Below are 7,437 nucleotides of genomic sequence, written 5' to 3'. Positions count from 1 at the left end.
AGCAAGATTTACTGAAAAACACATAGTGCTCAATTGATAGTGTTGGGTGTTTATCTGACAGTAATGGTAGTTTCCTAGCCTCAGGGGAAGGTATGCAAGGAATATAAAGTGGTGGGGACTGCCGAAGCGCCACTGGGCATATGTACAACAATCACTTTTATTGAGAACTTGTCCGGGCAAATAATGTATTATATGAGGGGGGAGCTGACGTGCGTGTCATAATCATTTGTGGATACTTGTGAAAAACAATCCAAGTATCATTTGTGGATACTTGCAAAAAACACACGCACAGTCGCATCATCACAATAGGAGCAGGGAAAATGAAATAAAATTGCACAATGCCTAGATTGTCAGGTTCTTACATGTAAGGGCAGTGGAAATAAAACTGAATCTTTGGAATAGAATTATAAGAAAACACAGACAGCAACACAACTATTTCTTGCAAGTAAAGTCTTTTCAGCTTAACCCTTGATAAACTTTCTGAATTCATCTTGAAATAACGTCATGTTCAAACAAAATGATGTTGTTGCCATCAGCTATGTAAGACAGTAATCCATTTACCAATTTGCAAAATAGGGATTTGTTTTCCTGCAGTATATATTAGATAGGTTATTTTGACACTGGGCCTCCTAAGCAAGTCAGTGACCATTATGTGCGATTTTGATCATCACAGTCACAGGATTATATGGCTGTTCCTGTTGAAATCCATACACCCCCTATGGAAGACTTGACCTTAATCTTCCACACATGGAATATGAATTTCAAATGGGGTTGCCTAAATGGGTGACTCCATTTGAAATATACACTCCTTGTGTGGGAGATTAAGGTCATGTCTTCCACATGGGGTGTAAGGGTTTCAACTGGAATAGCTCGTATAACAAAAAGGTGTGTGGTTTAATACTAATGCTGTGCATTAAAGACCTTGTTTTTGTACTGTCAATAATACTGTTAATCTGGTTCTATGACATTTATGTGTTGAACATGATGTTATTGCTCTTTACTGTCTAGTGGATGCCCATATACCTGTTGGTTGTTAAACCGCATGTTACGCATTATATGCGTGCTTAAGCCATAGTTTTTAAAGATATTTTCTCCAAATATTGACAGCTATCCCAAGAACCACTGAACCAATACTAAGCTTGTTTGTACCCATTTTAATGCATTTTTCATGCTGATTCCAAATATGGTCATGAAAATTTACATTTCTGAAATTTTTAAATTTTTCAAAATTTGAAACTTGTCGTCTGCAGTCGACACCCGCGTGGAGAGAGTGAAATGGCATGTTACGTATTAGATGATGGGTGAGAAACAGGCCATTACCACAAATAATGCTCATGTTGTTCAGGTCTGATAAGATGTTAGTTGGTTTGAGGTTGAGACACCTCAAGCATTAAGTGATTACCTCATTTGACACAGAGACACATTACCATCATCAGGAGAGTTCTGATAATATGATTCAGTGCACACAAAGAGTTTGCTTAATTTCCAAATGGTGAGATGAAGTAAAACTTTCGTCACTGTTCTCCAGTTTGTGGTGGGTCGGAGGGGAGCATTATATAGCGGTTAGCTAAAAGATGGGAAAAACACTTCAATTGGCTATAGGCCTAAGACAGTTATGTCATTTGTTATGTGGAGAGAAATGTTGGTATTTGTAGGGAAATGATTGTTTCCTCAAATGGGACATAATGGGAAATATAATCAAATATTGCTTTTTTTGGTCAGAAATGTGGCTTACATAATTTCCCAGGAAATGCATATTTGTCTTAGGTATGTGCTTCTAATTCTTGCCATTGACATGTTCTCAGAAGTCCTACACTAATCAGTTGTTGTAAAAACACTGTCAAAAGGGGAATATGATTTTTGCATGTTTCTAAAAACAACGAAATGCAACATATTCGAAGACCTCCTTGATCATAATTACTCAATTAATCAATTTCAGCAACACAAAATTCACCTTTTGCTCAATTAACCTCATTTATTTTCACCACAAAATTGACAAATTTTGTTAGCCGGCATGACATCAAGGAAGTATATATTAAATAAATCCAAGTAAGGTAAATCATCCACAGTAAAGTGCTCAACCAAGAAGGGAACTGGAATACATTTAAAATAGACTTGGTGATTTATTAAAGCATTATTGAAGTAATAATGCTTTAATAAATCACCAAGTCTATTTTAAATGGAAGTATATATTACTAATTTACATGGTAAATTTCTATACTCAGAACAAACTTGAGACTTGACTGTACGTCTTTGTCTAGCCAGTTGTAATTATGTTTTAATAAGTACACCAATTTATGACATCATATGGAGTCTATTGATTGCCTATATTTAAATCAATGGCAATAGTACAATAATACAGGGATATAGCCAAGAAGGATATAAATGAACTTGATACTAATTCATTAGGGACCGTTCACAAACACTTGTTAAAGGGGGCCTGATGCAAAAAAAAAATTATTGCGAAAATTTTCGGGCGCCCCCCCCCCCCCTTTACAGATCTCAAAAATTTCAGGCCCCGGTGGCATGAAAATTATTGGTCAACCCCATAGAAAAGCATATTAACTCAATTTCCCCAGGAAATTTTCATTTTATCAGGGCCCCTCCTTAGGAGGGTCAAAACTAAGAGCCCCCCTTTTCACATCAGGCCCCCCCAACAAGTGTTTGTGAACAGTCCCTTATCTCATAGTTATGGGGTTGATCTAGGCAAATTTTCTCATATGTAATGTGTTTTAATATAATTGCAAATCTCCTGTAGCCCTATGCCGATGTAGGTTATTGATACCCTATAATGAGTTCAGCGTAGGATGGAAAAATATGAACGTTTCACCTTGAACTTCAGAATTGCTTTATCTCAATGGTAAAATGTTAACAATTTTCACATTATACCCTCAAAACTAATGCACACATCAGTCATTAACCTCAGAACGATTCCTTCATTTAGGGATTCAATCATGTTTCACCGTTGTTCATCACCGATTAACAACGATGCGTCTGCGTCATCTGAGTGGTTTACTTCACGAGGGCAGCTTTAGCTACCCGAGCGAAGTTATTGTTATTGCCACTCAACCTTAAGATCAGTGATTTCTATGTTGATAGATAGCCTATCAGCAATAAAACAAAAGAATGAAGCGGTAAATAAATGTTTAGCTGCTACTTTAATAACATTAAAAAGTGTTTACTCATAAGTTCCAGTCATGACGAATTTTACGCGCTCATGCATAACGCGCACGCGTAACCCTGCATTCGCGTATAGGCTACTGGAAAAGTGTGGATTCATCACGGATTAACAATGCTTGGCTCCTGTACAAAGGAATAGGAAGAGAATTTTCATTTAATGTTTACCATTAATGTTGTGCACAACTTTGGGCATGTAGAGATGGATCATAGATGAATGCAGGATTTGACAATTGTTCTAGGGGATGGAAAGGCTAAAATTGGCTGCAAATAGGACACTTTTGCAGATTTGGGTGGTGAGTGGGCACCCCATTGCCCCCTGGGTTTGCAACTGTGTATAAGTAAACTATGAGAACTGTATTTGAGTTTTAGTCTTGGCATTCAAATGCCTCCTAATTTTTTATTTGATTGCTTATGTTACTATTATTCACCAGGAGGTATAATGTTCTTTCTTATAAAATTTCAACAAAAAAAAAAAAGAAGAAAAAAAAAAAAGGATTGATTGGCAAAGGTATGATAGGACAGGGATATAGACAAGAGGGCAGTAAATGCACTTGATGCTAATTCATAATTTCATGAATGTAAGTTACGCGTTCTATCCTGTCAAATTCTCCCATTTGTAAATATCCAAATAATGTTTTCAGGGTGTGGTTTAAAATGTGAACGTCTCACTTTGAACTTGAGAGTGCTTGTGCCTCAAAGGTAAAATGTTGACATTTTTCAATATTCACTCATACCCTCAGAACTAATGTGCAGTCATTAACCTGAGATTTTATATAGCATGATTATCTCATTTATACTATGCAGAACTGTGCAAAGATGTGTTCAACTCAAATATTAGAACTATGTTGATTTTAACTGTGTTGATTCTAGGCTGATTTTAATATTCAAATCCCTTTTTATTTCATAACTTTTATTACTATTTATTTAGCATTAGGCCAAAAGTTTTTTTGTTGTGTTGCCCTCAACCGTCTGACCCTAAATCCTGAAAAATCCGGTTTGCAATTTATTTATTTTTTTGAATGATGATTTTTACAGATTTGTTCAAAAACTCAATGTTTTTCACTTAAAATTAATATTTTATTGAAAGACTAGTCTTTAATTGATGTCTAACAGGTATCTAGAAGTCAAAATTGACAAATGTCCCCTAATTGAAGAAGCATTATTTAATATTTGAGGGGATTTTTAAAAACTGAAGGTTTAAAAAAAAAAAAGAAATCCGACCGTCCGACCCAAATTTCCCATTTTCCCACTTGAGGGCAACACAACAATATTTTTTTTTTGGCCTTTTAGCTTTTTATTGTAGGTAATTGGGGTTTTTTTGAGGGGGGGGGGCAGCAGGTGATAAGATGTTCTTTCTTACAATTCCCATGGGTGGAAGATTGTTTTCAATAAACAGTTCCACTTCTATGTGAGAGTGTCCTTTGTTGTAAGACTAGTGGCCAGCATATAGCCCAAAATTTTTCCAAGTGTTTTATTCCGTTGCGAGAGACGTTGCATTTTCGGTTCTCTGCAGCGTTTTTGTTTTTCTCTGCTGAGAACTTCTGTCTTTGGCTGCAATTTTTAGCTCAAATTAATTATTTTCCACTCAACTGATTAGCTTTCTTTTGGGACTTTGTACTCCTCCTCAACATTTTCTGCAGCAAAATATACTAGGTCTTCTACAGCGACATAACCTTGCTGCTGCATCTGTCTCAGCGGAGAAATGCCAACAAGATGTTGGACTGTTGTAGATCACAATACTTTCACAGTACAGAATTGTGTGATTTGAAAACGATATTTGGGTGACATGTAAATTTGATACCGGTACCTTAGCATAAAGGCATACAGGAAAAAGAAATATTTACGAGTTATGAAAAATGTTTGTGAGTGGGTTATTCCATTTAAAATCCATACTACCCCTGTGGAAGATTTTGGAAATGTTTTTCACAGGGGGAGAATGTTTTTCAAATGTAATTGATCATGGTTAATCATTTTGCAACCCATACTCCCTCTGTATTACAGCTTTACTTATATCTTTCACAACCTGGAGTGACTATTTCAAATGGAAATTACCCAATTCTCTATTCTATTGGCTAAATCTTCCGCAGGGGTAGTGTGGATTTTAAATGGAACAGCCCAATATATGTCACTGGCAATATTTGTGAAATTTTCATGCATGCACATATTTCAGGCCTGTGATTTTTAAAATCAAAAATAGATGCTTTTGACCTGAAAATCAAAATTCCCTGAAACCCCAACATAGATCAATAACTAGTCCAATTAACACATTCCTAGCGCTTAATATGGTATGTATTTATATCACATGTGGCGTGTAAATTGAATTAAAACGCCAGCTTCAAATATCTAAACTAATAATCAAAAACAATTTGATTAAAAAACCAAGAGCTAGATGTTTTCACCCGAAGATATTACTCAAGTTAGATTTGGGCCAATTGTATGATTTCTTTTGGGGATTAAAAACTGACCTTTTCGCAAATTGACAAACAAAAGATTTCAAACCCGTAAGTTACTGAAATTAAAGATGAAAAGGGAACATTACGCACATGCTTGAAAAGCTGAAATGATTAATAATAAATAATAAACGCCTGACATAGATGATTCTTTCATTTCAGTGGCTACCACAGTCAACTAGCCTATCATGCCTGTGGGTTTGAATTTGCTGTCTATAAATGTACACAAATATTGGGGTTAAAGAACTGCAATTAAAGCCTCTAGCTGAGGAGCTCTAACATCCTCATTGTCAGGACACAGTTCTTTAACCACAATATGTTTGCATAGTCATAGAATGACCTTTGAATATGATGGGTACTGAATGTCATAATCTACAACTTGGAGTCAAATGTTGAAATATTTTGTAAAATAAAGGTTCTGATATATGCCGTCAAGAGGAAAACATTTGGAGTGAGAAATTTACAAACATTTTTGTCAACATCAACACGAGCGGAGGAAATGGATGCTGGGAAATAATCAAGACTTACTGGGATGGAGAAGCATCTTTTGTTTTATTCATCTGATAGCCAGGACTGTCATGCTAGCCTATGGGCCACATTGAAGCCTGCTGTATAATTGTCCAAATAAGGTCAAGGGAATACCAATTATGGAGTTGGATTTAGGCATCTTTGCGGTTTGAGACTTGATGCAGTGATACTGCTTTTAAAGCAGCACAAAACACAACAACAAAATATTGGAACCAATTCAATTTTTCTGCTGACTTGGCTTAACATTGCATCTTCTAGTAATATTAACAGATTCCATCAATCCTCTTTTTCTAACTGTCTGACATCATCATGATCATCGTTGTCATCATCATCATCGTCAGTGAGATACTGAAATCCTTTTGAACCAAATGTATTGTTAACATTGATACTTACATTCTGTTTCTCTGTTTTGGGGACTATACATATGTGGTACATATTAAGTGCCACCACCACCACACGGTTGTTGGCAAGGGTTTGATAGTGCACTCATATGCAGACTGCACAGAAAATAATTTTTTTGCAAAGTGAGTTACAAACTTTTTTTCAAAAATATTTGAAGTACAGGATTGGAAATATACACCAAGATAAAACTAAATTCATCTTGAAATGATATACTATAATCTGAATGTGCTCATCTATCTGACTAGTATACTTGTATACTCTCATAGAAATACCTTAGCATCAGTTTTGCCTGCAAAAACTAATATTCCGGGGTCAAAGTGTGAGCTATAATTATTTTAATGGAGGTCATTGAACTTTGCTTTTGGCAAGAGATTGTCTTGGATTGATGAACAGGGTTGCCAGTCCCACAAGTTGGAAGCCCAATTGGGTAACTTAATTGAAGATTTTCCCTGAGACCTTTGACATTTTCCTGTCCTATAGAAACCCAATGATTCAGAACAAAATTGGGGGACTTTTGACATTGGCTCCTGTGACTTCCAGTAGTTTCCTGTCCAATAGAAACTAATGATGGAGAGAAAAATTGGGCCGCTTTCGATAATTTGCCAGCGATCCAGGCTGATCATTTTTGGCAACCATGAGTTGTAAGGATAAATCAATTCCATCTATTGAGGCCTCAAACGTGCCTTGAATGAAGAGCAACAAAACTTCACAGAAAATGTCAAAAGTTTCATTCAACTCCTACGTAAACCCATAGAAATGGAAAATAAATTGATGAACCACGAATATATTAGAAATAGAATTGCAAAAATGCAACAATACAATTTTTTTCTTCTTTGCCGTAAGCAGTTTGAAGCCGAGTAACACATTCTGATAGCAA

The sequence above is a fragment of the Amphiura filiformis genome, chromosome 13 (assembly GCF_039555335.1).
Source record: "Amphiura filiformis chromosome 13, Afil_fr2py, whole genome shotgun sequence".
NCBI lineage: Eukaryota > Metazoa > Echinodermata > Ophiuroidea > Amphilepidida > Amphiuridae > Amphiura > Amphiura filiformis.
Note: the sequence above shows the minus strand (reverse complement) of the source record.